A 19,894-nucleotide genomic window follows, 5' to 3' on the forward strand; every position below is an offset into this window, starting at 1 on the left:
ATGAGGGCAGGTATTAAGGGGGCATTAAAGAGATTTTTGAAGGACTATTGCGAATACAGATTCCTCGGTCATTACCTTAATGGGCTGACGGGTTGATGTTTCAGTATTGAAAGATCATGTGTGATCACTGAGAGCATGCTTTCTAGGGCCACTGAAACAGCTCTTATTCTTGTTCCTTCTATTATATAGGACTTAAAATTCATTCGGTTATCCCAATAGGGGAGTTGCTCTTCCTATAGCTCATAATGTGCTATAGCCTTGTCTCACTGTCGCCAATTCATCGACATATTATCATTGACTCGCATGTATTATTTGCAAAATTGAATCCGTGAAACATTTTTTTTTATCTTGTGGGTTTTCTTTTGAATTCATTTCATCAGAGGTTTCCTTTGATTGGTCTTGTATCTTAACAAAATATTTTGGGGTGTTTAGAGTGAGTTGAGTGTAGTTGTGGGGTTCATAATGAGAGGTGGCACAGATATTCCTCCTTTCAGTCTGAGGAAGAAAATTCTGCATTTATGACATGAGGGGCATCTGGGTATAGTGAAATGCAAAAAGGATTAAAGGGCCATATTGGTGGACTGCAGTTGACGTGACACTGACCGGTTTATGCAGAATTGTTCAGAATGTTGTAATTCTGATGCAAATTTACTACCATTCAGCCTTGAGACCTATGGCCTGCCCTAAAATGCCTTGGGGGACAGTAGGAATCGATATCTGGGTCCGGTACAAGCTAATGGTGATGTAAGTACATTATTGTATTGGTGGACCACTTTTCTAAGAGGGCAGAATTGGAAGTCATTGCAAGAGCAGATTCCGAAATAGTCATAACATTCTTGAAAGATGTTTTGTAAGAGAGGGGCTGCGAAGAAGGATCAGTAGCAACTGGCCAGAGTTTAAATCAATTAGCATTGAAGGTTTCCACGTGAGGAATGGCATTGTTCATCTTATTAATTCTATGCATCATGCAGCAGGAAATGGAGAAGTTGATAAGTTTAATAGTGTAATAAAAAAAACATTCAATTAGCTATAATTAGCACCAGGGAATGGGTAGTTGAAGAGAAGAAAATGTCTTGGGCATATCGATGAATACCCTGTCATTGGTTACAACCCCTTTTAGCTGATGAGAAGTAGAGCGTAACCTAGGCCTATGCAGCAAAGGGGGGGGTCCCCAACTTTTCAGGGGGCCTCCTACCCTTCAGGGGGCTCTGTTCTGCCCAAGGCCTATAAATATATGTGAGATACTGGAGGTTCAGGGGCTCCTCATCACATTCCGAAAAGGAACCTCACCATTTTGCAGTACACCACGGATGAGAAGTAGACGACCATATACCAAAAACAATCTTGAAAAGATTGGATGATCTTCAGAAGTGATAAAGAACAACATAAGGAAGCTCAAAAAGTGTAAAGGAATTATTACTACGATAAACATGGTGTTACTAGTACAAATTCGAAGGAGAGGGAACAGGTGGTTGTGAAGAAAGTTGAAAACATCCCTAAATGTGAAAGCATATTCTCTGAACTATTGAAACTTGTGAAGTGTTTGAAATATTCTGCTGAGGGAAGGGTATGGCATTTATGTCATCTAGCCAGATGCAAGAGACCTGGTGAAGTAAATGACAGAATAAAATGCCCTTCCAGCTCCTTCAGTGATGTTGGTGATTGGCTGCAGTGAGATGAGTGAGGAATATACGATGGATAATATCAGACTGATGTGGAAGGGTTGGATGATGGTATGTATACTAGTGTGGATAAGATTGAACATCAGGATTGTGAAAAAAGTGCAGAATTGAAATCGGAACATGATTCTCAGCAGCGCTGGAAGGGTATCAATTAAGGTTTGATGAGTCGGTTTCGACACTCAATAAGAATTTCTAAATAATTTAAAGAATGTCATAAAATAGTTGTTCATTATTTTTGGCCTAAGGCAGTGCATGAATGGTGTCATACAAGACTTTTTGTTATTCTTAGAGGTCACACATTGCTCAGCATTGGTTGGCATCATTGTCACTCATTTGCTTGCTTCATTTATGTAAACTTTTGTAGGCTTTTAGTCCTCTTCTTTTGTTAGACCCTCCCATGGAACCTGGACACATTACTGTGTCCTATCACTACTCGCTCTTCCAGACAATACTTATTTTGTTTAAGCACTCTGCTAGAGTGTGTGTTTACCAGCTGTCTCCCTTTTGCACCTCTCCCACCTCAGTATTCCTCCCGCATTTCCCTCCTGCCCGGCCTCCATTCCCTGTGTGGTGACTCAGCCCTCCCCACCCACCCTCCATTATCTGTGTGCTTTCCCCATCCCCTCCTACCCACACTCCGTTTTCTGTGTGCTTCCCATAGCCCCGACCGACCACCCCCGTTGTCCATGTGCTTGCCTGTTTTCTTCCCACAGATTCAATATCTGTGTGCTTGCCCCAGCCCTTCTTCTGTCCTCTGCTGTCCGTGTGCGTGTCTCAGCCTCCGCTGGCTGTCTTTCATTGTCTATGTGCTTACCCCCCACCCCTATCCTTTGTTGTCCACGGGCTTTAAGTGGAATGAAAAAAAAAAGAGGGAGGTCCCTAATATGGGCATGGCCCATGTAATTAAGGGCATGGCTTAATCATGTAAACCAAATTTCTGTGATTTCCATGATGTGCCATCCGACAAGTATTTTGGGGTCTCTCTATGCTTTCTGTTATTTCATGCAGATAAATAACACTAGAACCATACACCTAAAGCCAGCAGGACTATTGCCTTTGTTAATAGGTGTTAGCTGTTTAAGATTAATGAGTAATAACAATGATTCTGTTGTAAGTAATAAATATTGAAAATGCTTCAATTCTAAAATTGGGAGACAGTGGAATGAAACTTACTAGGCCAGGGGATGGGGTAGTGGTCTTTAGAGGGTTGTGGCCTTTAGAGTGTCTCAGTCACTCCCGTTGTGTTTACTTTATGTTAGACATGTATGCCCTTTTTCCCTTCACATCTCCACCATCTGCACATTGTACACCTCATTTCCTTCCTCTTCAGCACCTTATTTTCACTCTCATGAATGCACTGACATCTCCTTCAATTCACCACCCACAAACACTCAACACACGCACTCACATGTAAGCACTACATTTCTTTTACTTTCACATGTCAGTATCGTGCCAAATAAGTAGCTCATTCACCCGCATTTGCACTGATTTACAATTGTGAGTGGAATTTGCATCCATGTCTCCATGTGTTTTCTGCAGAGATTGCATCCATGCCATCCATGTGTTTTCTGCAGAGAGACCAAGGATTGGATGACAATGTATTCTGAACACCTTTTTGACCCACTGACAGGCTATGTGAGAAACTCACATTGCCTTCACCCTGAACTCCAGATCTCTTAATCATGACCCGTTATAAACTCCTGGAGGCATCTCAGTTCAAACTATGTACTATACAAGGGTTTAGACCACACAGAGGGAGGGAGGAGGAAAAGCTGGATGCAGGCGGCAGGAGAGGACAGGCGAGAGGGGATGGGGTAGCACACAGCTAAAAACAATTTTTTAAAAGTGCTATGAAGTGGCCATTGCTAAGATGCTATAAAAAAAAACCATTATATATATATATATATATATATATATATATATATATATATATATAATATATATATATATATATATATATATATATATATATATATATATATATATATATGTATATATATATGTATACAAGTGCTGGCTGTATCATAGCAGGTTTTTATTAGCTTTAGCCATGTTGCATAGCAGCCTTGCTGCAGTGTAGCATGGCTGCAAATCAGTTCCAAAACAAATAGCTCTCACAGACTATACCCACTGGCTTTGCCAATGCTTTGTTTCTGTTTAATACTGTGGGCCTGATGTACGACCCTGTTTTTGCATGTGCAAACAGGTTTGCGTCCCATTAGCGCATGCAAAAACCTACAGGGCCAATCACAAAGCCTATTTAGCAAGTCGCAATTTATTTGCGACTCACTAAATAGGTTTTGTGAATCGCTATTAGGTAGGGATGGTCCCTTCTTAATAGTGAACGCAAAGCCATGTACAAATGTTTTACAACCGCAATTGCGGTTGCAAAATACTCGCAAATGATCACCCTCTTCCAAAGGGTGGTAATGGAGTCGCAAATGGGAAGGGGTCCCCAGTGGACCCCTTCCCCTTTGTGACTGGCTCTAAAAAAATTTTTAAGGGAAGCCAGTGGTCCCAGGGACTACTACCTGCCCTTAAAAAATGAAACAAAAACGTGTCATTGTTTTTGTTATATGCATCCGTTTCCTTTAAGGAGAACGGGCTGCATTTTTAAAAAAAACTGTTATATTGAAAAGCAGTCCTAGACATGGAGGTCTGCTTAGCCCAGCAGGCCACCGTCCCTGCGAGATCCAGCCATTCCCAATGGGGTCACAAATAGCGAGTGGCTCATTAATATTCAAGAGCAAAACTGCTGGTCACACAATGTGAATTTAAACTATCCACAGTCTATTTTACGTACGGGAAGCCTTGATATCCAAGGGTGGCAGTGTAATTCTTTTGAAAGTCTGTTTTGGTTGCGTGCGGATTTGCCACTTTCATTGTTACCTTTGCCAGATTTATAGTAATTGGAGCACCGTGTTGCTTATTTGGGTAAGCTGGTTCATTCTCTTATAAAGCTCTGTAGCAAGCATTGATCACGTTATTCCACCATGGGAACGGTGATGGACTGTGGATAGTTTAAATTCACGCTGTGTGACAAGCAGTTTTTAATCGTATCTTCACATGGGTCCTGTCACATGTTTTATACCACGTATGCACGAAACACGAGAGAACCCCCCCCCCCCCCCCGAGTGCAAATCCTAATTGACAGACACTTTGGCATGTAACATCATCAAAGTCATAAGACATCTTTCTTGATTTCTGTTGTAGCTCTGAACAGAGGACATCACAACAAGATCACCTGCATTACCATGTTCTATAACCCCTGACGAAGGGTTTAGTATAACCCGAAATGCATTGGGACTTGGTTTTGAATTGCTTTTTAATTGGTTTTTGCAAAAATCGAAATATGATTGAATTTCATCATCTCACATTGCATTAATGAGGATACAAATTATCAATGTGCGAAATGAATATTGTAAAATTGGCAACCTGATGAATATAAGAGTGTAGAATTCAACTCTCACTAGACTTGTTTTCGATTTTGTTTTCAAATTACTGTTTTTAAATAATTGAAGAATGTAAGAAATTAGGAGATGCCTTCCCGTCTGTTGCTGTGCTTCACGCATGTTTTGGGCATCCCATAACGTTGGTTCACGCACAGGTATGTGTGCCATATTGACTCTTCACTTTTCTCTGCACCAAAACATGCAGCCTGCAAGGGTAGTGTGTGTATGTTAAGGTACAGGGCGTCTAAGGATGGGACAATATGTGCTGCAGTCCTTAGAGGCCTTCCCTGGTCACAGTGACCTCGGTATCCCTTATACCTCTTACAGGGGACTTACATGTGGCCAGAGAGGTGCCAATTGGGGGTGCAAAGGTACATAGTCAAAGATCATCACCATCAGGCAAAAGGTGGGGGGCAACTATGCAAACAAGCATTGGCATAGCCAATAGGTCTCGCCTTTGGGACCTTATAAGTGCTTAGCCATGCAACATTTGATGTTGTTGCACTAAGGATATTGCGCTGCATAACTAAATACTTATAAGGTCCCAAAAGCGAGACCTATTGGCTATGCCAATGCTTGTTTATATTTTGCCTGTGCCTTCTTTGCGCTTGTTTTCATTTGTCATAATTCACGCTACTTAATCGGGCAAAGTGAAGAGAATCCACTAATTATTTGAAATCCTGACTTCTCAACCCAACACTGCTGGAGGTGGAATCCTATTAACTTATTATATGGGCTATGGGGGGCGCTAGAGGGCGCACTGCGGAATGGCCGCACTGTTGTGAGGCTCCCGCTGCCCGGAGCTATTATCCGCCTAGGGATCCTGTTGACCATCGCTGCGCCCTGATCTGACCCCACGGATCTACTGGGATACCGACTGCCTACCCACGGTCCAACTCCTGGGCCATTTGGAGGTTGCTGGCCGAAGTTACGGGGACCCCAAGTTTCCCCGACTTGCGCTCTGGAAGTCTGATGCCCCCTGGCCCGGCGTCGTTGCTCATGCCAGTCCGGGGCTCTGCACGTGGGGTGTAGGCCTTGCTCTGCCCCTCTTCATCGGGGCCCGCTCGCTGGCCGGGCAAGCCGTTTGGCTCTTCCTTGCTGTCGGACTTATCTCTTGGCTCCTGCATCTGCCTGCCCGGATACCATTGCTCACGGAGGCGCAACGGATCTTCTTCTTGGTTTCTGGGGGCTCGCTCCTTTGAACTGTGAGCGGGGACGGCCATTCTCTCGTCGTTGGGAGTGGCGGGGCGCGCTGGCCTGCTCGTGCCCCCACGATTCGAGCCTTTTGTTTTTTGGCCGTACCCTTGGTCCGCTTTCGGTCCTCTTTGTTTTTTGTCCCCCATTACATCACTAGCGCACCATTATGGGGAAGCCGGACACTAAACAATCCAAATTGTCCTTTGATTCTGGAGGGGCTAGGCGGGCGACGCGTTTGCTCCAGGACGCCGGAACTTCGCGGTCCCCCCCCCCCCCCCGAATGTCGCTGATGGTGTCCCGCAGCCGCCGCCACCGGACTTTGCCCAAATGATGCAGGAAATGAGGCAGGGGTTTGCCACGATAGTGGACAAAGTGGACAAGATTTCGTCGCGCATGGATGCGGTTGTCCAGAAGTTGGACGTGCACGAGGAGCGCTTGACGGCGGCGGAACAGCGCATTTCGGACCATGATGACACGGCGACCACCCATACCACCCAACTGGCGAGAATGGACAATATCTTGCGTGTCATTGCCGCTAAGAATGAGGAGTTGGAGGCGAGGAGCAGGCGCAACAACGTGCGCATTGTAGGTGTGCCGGAATCCACGAATGTGGGCAAAATGGAGACTTATGTGGAGAGGCTACTTGTGGGCGCCGTTGGGGCGGAAGTGTTCTCATCCCAGTTCATCGTTGAGAGAGCGCATCGGACACTGGGACCTCGGCCGGCCTCTGGGGCTGCACCGCGCCCCATCATTGCGCGCCTTTTGAACTATCGTGACCGGGACGCCGCCCTCCAGGCCGCCCGCACTAACAGGGCCCTCTCTTTCGAAGGGGTGTCTTTCACCATGTACCCCGACTTCACGCCGATGGTGCAGGATCAGCGTCGTAAGTTCCTGGGGGTGAAGAAGAAGCTTCGGGAACTACAAGTGGACTACGCCTTGCTGTACCCTGCTAAACTTAGAGTGACGCACCAGGCTAAGCAACATTTCTTCACCAACCCACAGCATGCTGAGGATTTTGCGAAGCGCCTCCAGCGCGAGCGAGCAGCTGCGGATCGGGGAGGCGATCGAGACCTTGAGGACGAACATTCGGCGGCTGAGGAGGAGGTCGCCTGATTGTGGTGACTTTGGACTTTGTCTCTCTTTTTCCTGTTTTTGGAGTGTTCTGGACGTTTATTTTTCATGTTGTGTTCTACTGACTTCCTTCTCTGTATTTGCGGCCTTCCTATTGCCTGCTTTTGCTTTTGTTGGTGTGGGGGTCATGTCTTTCATGAGCTGCGTGAGTGCGTGTTGTTTCCTGGGGTCGGTGTGGCACCGCGGGATGGTGCTATCTGATGTCGCGCTCCGGGCACCCACCCCCCCCCGCGCGGCGCCTGGGGCCGTCTGACACTTGTTGGCGCGGGCACTGGCGTGGCGTGAGGGAGTGGTGACGTGCACCTCTGGAAGGTTTCCCGGAGGGTGTGCCCCATGTGTACCTTTGGTTTGGATTCTAGTCCTTTGTTGTTTGACTGGATGTGTGTTGGGGAATGGGTGGGGGTGGGGATGCGTATGGCCTGATTGTTGGGGTGGTCTCAGGTGGGTGGATGGGGCGGGAGTGAAGCTGTCCATGTTTGGTTGCCCAGGATCTCTGGGTCGGTGTGATAGGTGCTGCTGCTGTCTGGGTGCACGGGTGTGGTGCTGTGCCCGCTATCTAGGGTGGTTCATTTCTCTGGCTGGCGGCACTGATCATGTGGTCCGTACTGCCGTCCATCTTGGGCCCGAGTGTACTGGCCGCCATCTTAGGCTGCCACGTGATGGGGTGCGTTATGCAAGAGAAACACGTATGCGAGTTGTGGGTCGCGTGAGATGGATTGGTGGCGTGCGGCGTGCAGTATGTTCTGAGTGCTTGTTGCATGGATGGTTTGGTTGGGGGGGGGTCGTTGTGGTGTTGGTTGATTGGTTCGGAGATGGCTGGGGAATGTGCGGAGTGTCTGTGGGGGGGTGTCTGCGCCCTAGGGTGTGGACTTGTTTTTGGCTGTTGCTGGTAGTTGGATGCCCTATATTTGCTTATTGGGTCCTGTGGGGCCCTGAAACTGGGTAATGTCGACTGCTGTCATAGATCAGATATCGATTCTATCCTGGAATGTACGGGGACTTAATGATGCCAGGAAATGTCGTAGTGTGATCCAGTACCTGGACAGGCACGCTATTCATGTTGCTCTCCTCCAGGAGACGCATCTGCGTCCCGCTCCCTCCCCCAACTTTGGCGGGAGGTGGGCTGCGGCCAGGAGGTTTGCTTCCTATTCTTCTTATGCTCGGGGGGTTGTTATCCTTGTTAAAAGATCGCTCGCATTTCAGGAACTGGGATTTGTTGGGGACCCTGAGGGGCGCTATGTGCTACTGTGGGGGCGGCTTGGGCAGAACACTGTATTGTTTGTTAATTGCTATGCTCCTAATGTCGATACGCCAATTTTTTTTGTCACTTTGTGGGGTCATGTTCTTGCTGTGGATGCCACTTACATTGTGTGGGGAGGTGATTTCAATCTTGCATTTCATGCCCAGTCGGACAGATCGGAGGGGAGCCCTCAGTATAATGTACAGGCCAGAGAAGTGTTGCGGGGGATTGTGGAAGAGGACGGGTTGGTCGATAGCTGGAGGTACACCCACCCTGCCACCAAGGAGGGCACTCATTACACCACGCATGCTCGTTCATGGGCAAGACTGGATTATGTGTTTCTCTCTAGGGGGCTGGGAGCTGGCCTACGGGAGGCTACACATCTGGCTCGGACGTACTCTGATCACTGTCCGGTGAAGGTTGTTATATCCGTCCCCGGGTTGCATAGGCCGCGCCCACCTTGGCGTCTGTTTCCGACTGCTTTGCTTGACCCGGTGTTCGAGGAGGAGCTTGGTGTGGAGGTAGAGGCGTTCTTCCCTAGGAACAAAGGCTCTGTGGACAGCGTCGAGGTCATCTGGGAGGCGTTCAAGGTTACTATCCGGGGTGTCACTATTTCTAAAAGTTGTGGAGTACTTCGGCTTATTGTTCGGACCCTCGAGGGCTTGGAGGCTGACTTGCGAGACTTAGAACGCAGGATGCAGGTTGACTCTGATCCCGATCTTCTGGCGCAGTTCCGTACTAAGCTCTCCGAATATGAGGAGGAGGCTGCTAGAGAGGCTAAGCATAGGGGGAAATACTGGACGGCGAGGTGATACTGTGAAGGGGAGCGGCCCGGTAAGGTCCTTGCTGCCCTTACTAGACATCCAAGGCATGGGTCTGACGTGCTGGAATTGGTGTCGCCGGATGGCACTCGCTGCCGAGACACTTCGGAGATCCAGCGTACTTTTATTGACCATTATACACATCTTTACACGACACAGCAGACGGGTGAGACTCGATACGGCGGATTTCTTGATGAGCTGGCACTTTGTTGGTTATCGGATGGTCATCGGGAGTTCTTGGGCAGGCCCCTGGAGGTGGAGGAGGTCAGGAATGCCATCATGTCTCTGTCTAATGGGAAGGCCGCCGGTCTGGATGGCCTTCCTGCTGAATTTTATAAGTGTTATGTGGACACAATGGCCCCTGTGCTCCGTGAGGTTTTTGAGGAGTCCCTGGAGGAGGGGCGTCTGCCGGGCTCCATGCGAGAGGTCGCCATCACGTCGCTGCTTAAGCCGGGTAAGGATCCGTTGGATGTGGGCTCTTATAGGCCCCTCTCATTGCTCAACTGCGATGTCAAGATTCTCGCGAAGGTATTGGCAGTAAGACTGGCCGAACTCATGCCCGTTATTGTGTTACCTGACCAGTCGGGATTTGTGCCTGGCCGTGCTACCTCCCACAATCTTCGAACCTTGTTTTCGCTTGTGTCAACCATTGATCCTACTGTCCCGGTCGCCGCCATCTTTCTCGATGCCACTAAGGCGTTTGACTCTGTTGAGTGGGGCTATCTTATTGATGTTCTTTGTCGAATGGGTTTCCCCAGGATCTTCATCTCATGGGTTAAGCTCTTATACACTGATCCGATGGCGAGAGTAGTGGTGAATGGGGTGCTATCCCCCTCGTTCCCTCTTACGAGAGGGACCCGACAGGGATGCCCCCTCTCGCCCCTCTTGTTTGCTATAGCCATTGAACCACTGGCCTGCAGGATTCGTCAGTTTCACCAGCAGAGCGCCTTTAATTGTCTTCAGCGGCAGGTCGGTATTTCTTTATACGCCGATGATGTTACACTCTATGTCAAGGACCCTGAGAACAACCTTAATTCGCTCTTGCGAGAGCTGGTCGCTTTTTGGGGGGTCTCCGGTGTCCATATTAACTGGCGGAAGTCTCAATTTTTCCCCCTCACTGCTGCTGTAGCTAGGTTTCCCCTTGACTACCCTCTCGAATGGTGTGATTCGGAGTTACGTTATCTTGGCATTGTCGTGTCCTTGGACCGGGAGGAATCGGTTCGGCTTAACTATGGGGTGGCTATTACCAAACTTGCAGATGACGTTACCAGGTGGATGTCCTTGCCTCTTTCCATGGCCGGTAGGGCGTCCCTTATCAAGATGGTAGTTTTACCCCGGTTTCTTTACCTCTTTCAAAACCTTCCGTATCATCCTGGTGCTTATTTCTTTCGCAGGCTCCGTTCCGAGCTCTTGCGGTTGTTCTGGGGGGGCAAGCAGCCACGGGTGGCTTGGGCTACCCTTACGTTGCCCTATGCTGATGGCGGATTCGACGTCCCTGACTTCGAGCTTTATTATCTCAGCGCTCAGGCGCATTACGCCTATCACTGGATGCGCCCCACGCCGTTCATGCCCCAGATTGCTGCTGAACATTGGGTTGCCCACCCGCTCCCACTGGAGGGGATGGTTTTGGGCAGGGTGTCCGACGTGGAAACACCTCGCACGACTGTGACGTGCACGGTGGATGCTTGGAAGCGGGTGGCTCAATTGCTGGGCGTCGCCTTTCTTTATTCGCCGGCTCTGCCTCTGTCGTATCACCCTGATCTGTCTTTGTTGCTGGAAGCGGGGTTTCAACGAATGTGTAAGCGTCTGGGCATCCTCACGTGGGGCGACTTGTTTCATGAGGGCGCCTTCCGTACGCAGGCTAATTTCTTTGGAGCGGCTGCTTGCTCCCCTCTAGAGCTGTTCTATTTCATCCGCTTACAGCAGGGCATGCGTGCTCTGCTTTCAGATTTCCCTTCGGAGCCTGGGGTTACCCTCCCCCTCCACGTGCTGTTGGTTTCAGATGGACGACACCTGGTGTCGAAATTATATGGGGCGATTCGCAGACAGCGTTCGGTCCCGGCCAATCGGGTGCGCGAGCAGTGGGTTGCCGAGTTGGGTGCTCCCATTACCGACGAGCAGTGGAAGTACTGTTGTGGGCTCACGGCCAATGTTTCTTCTAGTTGTCGCCTTAAAATTATCCACTACAAGTTTGTTCAGAGGTACTATTATACCCGGCGAGGAAACTACGGTTTCATTTAGCAGAAGATGACAGGTGTGCTAGATGTCGTGCGGAAGGCGCTGACTTCCTGCACTTGGCTTGGAGTTGTGCGAGTGTATTAGAATATTGGACTCAGGTTCATGAGGCCCTGCAGATTATGGCGGAGGATGGGGTAGCATTTGACCCCTTAGTGATGTTGCTGGGCTACTCTAAGGACGTGCCTGCCTCTCACCGTAGATTTGTCGACGTGGCCCTGCTGCTGGCTAGGCGTAGGGTTGCTTGTTGCTGGGGTCGTGGCAGGGTGCCGCGCTTTCAGGATTGGGTGACTGACCTCATATACTGTCAGGATCAATACAGCGTCTATTCTGACCTTATGCCTGTCCGATGCAGACCGAAGGACTTTTGGAGCCCGCTCCAGGTGTACCTCCTAACCAGAGCTGTGCAGGACTCTGATTCTGACTCAGGGGACCGTGAAGGGATTGGTTGATGGCATCTTGATGGGATGGGATTTTACATTAAACCTGCTGATACCCCAGTGTTGGGGGAGAGGCTACGCTGTCTCCTTTCCATGCGAACTACTGGGGGGTGTAGTTCCCCTTACGACAAGTCTATGGCTGGGAACTGAGGTCGTATCCCTGTCGGGTACCCTTATTTTATGTGTCCCTTACATCTGTGTTTCCTTTGTTTTTATTTCTTGTGCGCTAATCGACTGTGTCCGTATTGTAGTGTCTCATTAGCTTGCCTGAACATACTGGATCATTGCTCTCTAATTTGCACTGTGCATTCCAATGTTGCTCCTTGTATTGACTGGTCTGCTGCCCTGTGCTGACTTGTATATCATCTTTTTTGGTTCTGACATACCATTGTAATGGCCATAAATGTCTGTATGTATTGTGTATGCACTTCCCTTGACCCTGCTTGTCTCCAAATAAAGGTTTAAAAAAAAAAAAAAAAAAACTTATTATATGGTCTCTCACCCACTAGAACCGGCTAGTGGCATGCATCATCATCGATTCCTCACCCAGACACTTATGTGTGTGGGTGGCTCAACCTTCAGATGAAGGGAGCTCTTATTTGGGTCAGAGGATGCAGTAGGTTCAGAAGGTGGGACGTGACACATTAAAAATAGTGTGACTACAGGGCTCTAAATCACCAATTGGGCGAATGATGTTCCTGTTGAGAAAAGAGAAGAGCCAATGTTCCTACGAGTGTGTAGGTCTGGCATGTATGACAGAATATGTTTGTCCTGCACACCATGATAATTATAATATATTTTAGACTAATGAACATTGAAATAAAGGGAAAATCCCCTGACCGCATTCAGGGATCTGGTGTTGATGGTCTTGAAGAAAGCCTGAAGACCCATCTGGGCTGAATGAAGGAGGCTGAAACATGTAGACCCGATCTTTTGAGAACTCTCCCTAACAGCATCCTTTGTGTTTTCAATCTTGTGCAGGTACTCTGTACTATATTACATTTTATGAGAGGGAAATCGAGAAAGCTTACATTTTTAGTATAGATCCCATTAATAAGAGAACCCAAATTCTGATTCATTAGAAAGACGCTCAGAGATGGGGATCAGGGTAGCGCACTCATTTTTGTCCTCAGCATGACACATAGTGGCATCTCTAGATGTGATTTTTGAGGGGGAATATAAAAACATTGCGCAAGTCTTTGAAAGGGGCATGGTCTTCAGGGCTAATTAATCACTCCTGTTCTCTTCTTCACAACACTGTCTTCTGCAGTCTCTTTGTAGAGTATTCATGTTCTTTTTCTCCTCCCATCTTTCTGAAACACTTGGTCTTCATGTCTCGCACCTAATACCTTTTCTCTTCTGCACCATCTTTTCACTCAGTCCTGCAAGCACTTCCTCACATCTTCTTCACTACACCAATCCCCCCACACACAATGAGCCCACTCAACTGTACACAAAAGCTTTTTCTTTAACTTTCGTATTGTCAATATTTTGCCAGCTGTGTAACTCCTTCACACACTTCCGCATATAATCACAATTACAGTTGCACACCTGAACATTGCTCTGTGCACTCTGCTGAGATGCCAGGGATTGGATGGAAATGTATTCTATTTGCGACCCACTGGCAGTTACTGTGACAAATTCGCACAGCGTGCAGCCTGAACTTCACAGCTCTCCAACATGGCCCACTCACAACCTTAACTCATACAGCTACATAGGATCAACGCTTCACACTACATGCCATACATGTGTAATATGTTGTGTTAAAGAACTACAGAAACACACCATCCTGGAAAAAACACAAATACTCTTAGGGAATGCAAGAGTAAGTAAAATGTGAAATGGGAAACAGAACAACATTGCTGTTCCCTACATACATGCCTGTTCCCTGCTGACGAGAGGCAACAACCTCGAAACACGTGTCCAGGGATGGCCAACGCGACAGTGAATTTTCCTAAGACTCTGGCAGAGGGGTACTCGCTGAAGCTTACATCATGGACCACAATGCTTTGAGGTAATACGCTGGTAGGACAAGCATTGTGCGACCAATTGGACTTTCGTTTATATTCAGGCTCCCTTGAGACGATGGGGCTGACGAGCCCATGGTTACGCACCTGCGTGCCACGAGAGGTACCGGACCTGAGAATATTTTTCAGCAGCCTATGCAGCGACCCTACATACATGCCTATTCCCTGCTGACGAGAGGTAACAACCTCGAAACACGTGTCCAGGGATGGCCAACGTGACAGTGATTTTTCCTAAGACTCTGGCAGAGGCGTACTCGCTGAAGCTTACTTCATGGACCACAATGCTTTGGGGTAACACGCTGGTAGGACAAGCAGTGTGCGACCAATTGGACTTTCGTTTATATTCAGGCTCCCTTGAGCCGGTGGGGCTGACAAGCCCATGGTTACGCACCTGGGTGCCAAGAGCGGTACCGGACCGGAGAATATTTTTCGGCAGCCTACGCAGCGACCATGCATACATGCCTATTCCCTGCTGACGAGAGGTAACAACCTCGAAACACGAGTCCAGGGATGGCCAACGCGACAGTGATTTTTCCTAAGACTCTGGCAGAGGCGTACTCGCTAAAGCTTACTTCATGGACCACAATGCTTTGGGGTAACACGCTGGTAGGACAAGCAGTGTGCGACGAATTGGACTTTCGTTTATATTCAGGCTCCCTGGAGCCGGTAGGGCTGACGAGCCCATGGTTACGCACCTGCGTGCCACGAGCGGTACCGGACCTGAGAATATTTTTCGGCAGCCCACGCAGCGACCTTACATACATGCCTATTCCCTGCTGACGAGAGGTAACAACCTCGAAACATGTGTCCAGGGATGGCCAACGAGACAGTGATTTTCCCTAAGACTCAGGCAGAGGCGTACTCGCTGAAGCTTACTTCATGGACCACAATGCTTTGGGGTAACACGCTGGTAGGACAAACAGTGTGCGACCAGTTGGACTTTCGTTTATATTCAGGCTCCCTTGAGCCGGTGGGGCTGACGAGCCCATGGTTACGCACCTACGTGCCACGAGCGGTACCGAACCGGAGAATATTTTTCGGCAGCCTACGCAGCGACCCTACATACATGCCTATTCCCTGCTGACGAGAGGTAACAACCTCGAAACACGTGTCCAGGGATGGCCAACGTGACAGTGATTTTTCCTAAGACTCTGGCAGAGGCGTACTCGCTGAAGCTTACTTCATGGACCACAATGCTTTGGGGTAACACGCTGGTAGGACAAGCAGTGTGCGACCAATTGGACTTTCGTTTATATTCAGGCTCCCTTGAGTCAGTAGGGCTGACGAGCCCATGGTAACGCACCTGATTGCCACGAGTGGCACCGGACCAGAGAATATTTTTCGGCAGCCTACGCAGCGACCCTACATACATGCCTATTCCCTGCTGACGAGAGGTAACAACCTCGAAACACGTGTCCGGGGATGGACAACACAACTGTGATTTTTCCTAAGACTCTGGCAGAGGCGTACTCGCTGAAGCTTACTTCATGGACCACAATGCTTTGGGGTAACACACTGGTCGGACAAGCAGTGTGCGACCAATTGGACTTTCGTTTATATTCAGGCTCCCTTGAGCCGGTGGGGCTGACGAGCCCATGGTTACGCACCTGCGTGCCACGAGCGGTACCGGACCTGAGAATATTTTTCGGCAGCCTACGCAGCGACCCTACATACATGCCTATTCCCTGCTGGTGAGAGGTAACAACCTCGAAACACGTGTCCAGGGATGGCCAACGCAACAGTTATTTTTCCTAAGACTCTGACAGAGGCGTACTCGCTGAAGCTTACTTCATGGACCACAATGCTTTGGGGTAACACGCTGGTAGGACAAGCAGTGTGCGACCAATTGGACTAACATTGCTGTTCCTTGGCTGACAGTGCAGTGTCTGTTTTTGGTTTTTGTGCTGAGTGCAGTTGTCACCTGAGGTGGGACACAAAGTCGTTTAGGGTATTTACAGGCGAGGCGCATGCCCCACAATCGCCACCTCTCTCCCCCTACAACTAGCAACGCCACTATTTCACATGCACCTTTTGCAAGCTGCTTCACCTGCGCCAAATTAATATTAAAAAGGTCTTAAAGGCCACGCGAGTGAAACCTTCCTTTCCTAAGCAGAGTACAGAAAAAAAACATATGCTTTCATCAGAGGGACCTCAGCTTAATTCAGTCACAAAAACAGATTATAACTCTGCAGAACTGCAGAAGAAGTGAGTGAGTTGTTTAAAACCGAGAATTTACAATCACCTTTGAAACCACGATAAAGTGAACGACCAGCTACAGGGGTTCGGTTTTCAAATGAAAGATGATGCTAATCACTTGTATTTGTAGTCAATGCACAGGAATATAAAAACAAACATTGGCCTAGCCAATAGGTCTCGCTTTTGGGACCTTCTAAGTATTTAGTTATGCAGCACAATATCCTTGGACCACATCAATTGTTGTGTGGCAAAACACTTATAAGGTCCCGAAGGCGAGACCTATTGGCTATGCCAATGCTTGTGTGGTTGTGTGTGTGTGTGAGGTTGTTTGTGTGTGTGAGGTTGTGTCTATGTGTGGTTGTGTGTGTGGGTGGTTGTGTGTGTGTGGTTGGTTGTGTGTGTGTGTGGACATGGTTGTGTGTAGGTGTGGTTGTGGGTGTGGATGTGTGGTTGGGTGTGGTTGGGAGTGGTTGTGTGTGTGGTTGTGTGTGTGATTGCGTGTGTGTGATTGCGTGTGTGTGGTTGTGTGTGTGTGGTTGTGTGTGGGTGTTTGGTTGGCTGTGGTTGTGTGTAAGGTTGTGTGTGTGATTGTGTGTGTGTGCTTTTGTGTGTGTGTGGTTATGGTTGTGTGTGTGGTTATTGTATGTGGGTGAGGATGTGGGTGTGGATGTGGGTGTGGATGTGGGTGTGGATGTGCTTGTGGGTGTGTGGTTGTGTGTGGCTGTGGTTGTGTGTGTGTGGTTGTGTGTGTCGTATGTGTCGTGTGTGTGTGGTTGTGCGGGTGTGTGTGGCTGTGGTTGTGTGTGTGGTTCTGTGTGTGTGGTTGTGTGTGTGGTTGTGTGTGTGGTTGTGTGTGTGGTTGTGTGTGTGGTTGTATGTGTGGTTGTGTGTGTGGTTGTGGGTGTGGTTGTGGGTGTGGTTGTGGGTGTGGTTGTGGGTGGTTGTGTGTGTGTGGTTGTGTGTGGCTGTGGTTGTGTGTGTGTGTGGTTGTGTGTGTGTGTGATTGTGTGTATGTGTGTGTGGTTCTGTGCGTGTGTGTGCTTGTATGTGCGGTTGTGTGTATGTGGTTGAGCGTGTGGTTGTGTGTGTGACAGTAATACTAAAAGCATCTCAATATAAAGGAACACAAACATTGAGTTTGTGGAAAGAGAAAGCACGTTGTAAGTCAAAAGGGCAGCAGCAAAGGATTAACACAATAACATGTTCTTTGATGTTTGATGTTCTTTGAACGAGAACATCGAAGGGGCGCAGCGAAAGTGGTCGCAGGCGCTTATTGAGCATGACAAGGTTTGCATGGCGCCTCTGCTCCTAAGCCCGCGCCAGCGCACATGCACTGCAAGCTGTAGCTGGCGGTAGCATTTTTTGAAGCCCTTCTTAAGGTCTGGCCAGACCAGCGCAAGCGCTGGGTCAGGCGAGACCTAGTGACAGTGTCTTATAAACATGACCAGCCAAAGAAGCACGTCTAGGCAGTAAAGAAACAAATTACATTTTTGCTCGTTTGCACGTGAGGGGCCCGCCTGACAGGGTTCCACGCCCCGAAGCAGGCAGCGCAGTCAGCGGTAAATAAAATTGACATTGCCTGGTTTAGAGCGCCCCCTAGCACTGGACGTGAACCATAGACACCAACGGGCATTTTCTGGAAAGCCCTTCAGCTCCCTTTCATCAGACACAGACGATATTTTATTTTTACTACATTGGGACTGTTATTGAGCTGTTCAGAGTTTTTTGTCATTTTTTTTTTAGAATTATCGAATCTTATTGAGAAACCGGACAACAGTCGAATCATAAAACCACCGTACATTTGCAGAATTTTCACTCTACTATAGATTTGCGAATTATGAATGTGCTTTTGCAGATCTGGGTTTGCTTTTTTAGACAAATCAGTAAATTATTTACAAAGTTTTTTTTTATTTTTAAGAATTGATCCTTGTGGCACTTTGATTTTTTTGTTTTGTTTTGTGATTTATTGAGTCTGGAATGCACCAACTGTTTCTTGGTTAGCAGTGCTTGGTGTACAGTAACGAATGGCTGTTGCGAAACCGACTCGATGCCAGAATACACATCCGCTGTCCCCAGAAGCTCCTGCGGACAGCTTTTATTGTTTTATTTGTTTACCGAGAGTCCTTCTCCAGAAATCAGATTTAGCGGTCATAGACAGTGTAAGTGCAATGAGGATTTCAGTGCGGTGAGGGTGTATTGATTGAGCCGTGAGGACATTATTATAAGATGGAATATAAGAGGCTGGCGCCTAGTGAGTACACAGAGGGACCAGAGGAAGGATGCTGCCAATGTAAACGGAAGTGACGTGCCTTCTTTCACTGGAAAGCCGAAACGAAGAATGGATGAAGCAAAAAAAAAAAAACCAAACAAGTGGCTCTATCAACATAGCAATTACCAGTTGATGTGAGCGGTTTAGGTATTCTAAATCTGGAAAAAACACTATTTGCAGCCCAATTACAACTGTTAAGTAGATGGCTTGCCAGACACTATCCTGCAAGATAGCTAAAGAAACATACTCGCCTACTCGTTTAAGATAATGTGCAACATGCAATTTAAATTAATATTGTTTAATATAGTTAACAGAGCTTACTTACTCCCAATAGGATTCATAGCGGGCCCTCCATAAATTGCCTTCGATGCAATGCATCGGAAGCTGAAATTCCACATATGTTCTGGTCTTGTCCCTCTTTACATTCCGATTTGGAAGAAATCACTGCTACACTTTAACAGATCCAGTGGTCACGAAGTAAGTAAAACATTTGAGGTGTGTATACTTGGCCTATCCCCGCATCGTAAACAAGACAAGGCCACCAAGAAGTTCATTGACTTAGCTTTAACCCCTTCGATGCTCATGACGTAATGGTTCCGTCATGAGCGTCGGTTGGCCTGTGCTCATGACTGAACCGTTCCGTCATGAGCCCGCTGGCTCATTAGAACCTTCAGCACAGCGCGAGAATTCGCGCAGCGCCGAAGGTGTTAATGCTATGAACTGGAAGAATGCAAATCCTCCATCCGCCACTAGATGGCAGTCAACCGCTATTAAGTGGCTTGAAATCTACAATCGGCATTTACACTGAGAAAACAAATGCACGCCTCGCGCTGACGAAGCGAGGAGGAGGCAGCAGGGGGAGGGGAAGAGAGGAGGGGGCCTGCACCGGATTCCCTTGCGGGAGCGAGCAGAAACTATATGTCAAAGCTCGCTTCTGCAAGGGATTCGCCAAACGTGCACACGTTGCCATTGAAGGCAATGCAATGCGTGCACGTTTTTGGCAGCCAAACTGAATCGATGGCTAAAGGTCTTGTTCCCTATGCAGCGCGCATGCAAGACCTAAAAAGGGGCACTTCCCTGCACTTCATCTGTGATGGATCTGTGCTGACAGAGTGTTATCAACAGAAATTCTAGCTAAATACCCTGAAAATAGCAGGAAGTAATTTAAAAAATATTCTAAAATTTGGCAACCCACACAAATCAA

The sequence above is a fragment of the Lissotriton vulgaris genome, chromosome 9 (genome assembly GCF_964263255.1).
Source record: "Lissotriton vulgaris chromosome 9, aLisVul1.2, whole genome shotgun sequence".
NCBI classification, from domain to species: domain Eukaryota; kingdom Metazoa; phylum Chordata; class Amphibia; order Caudata; family Salamandridae; genus Lissotriton; species Lissotriton vulgaris.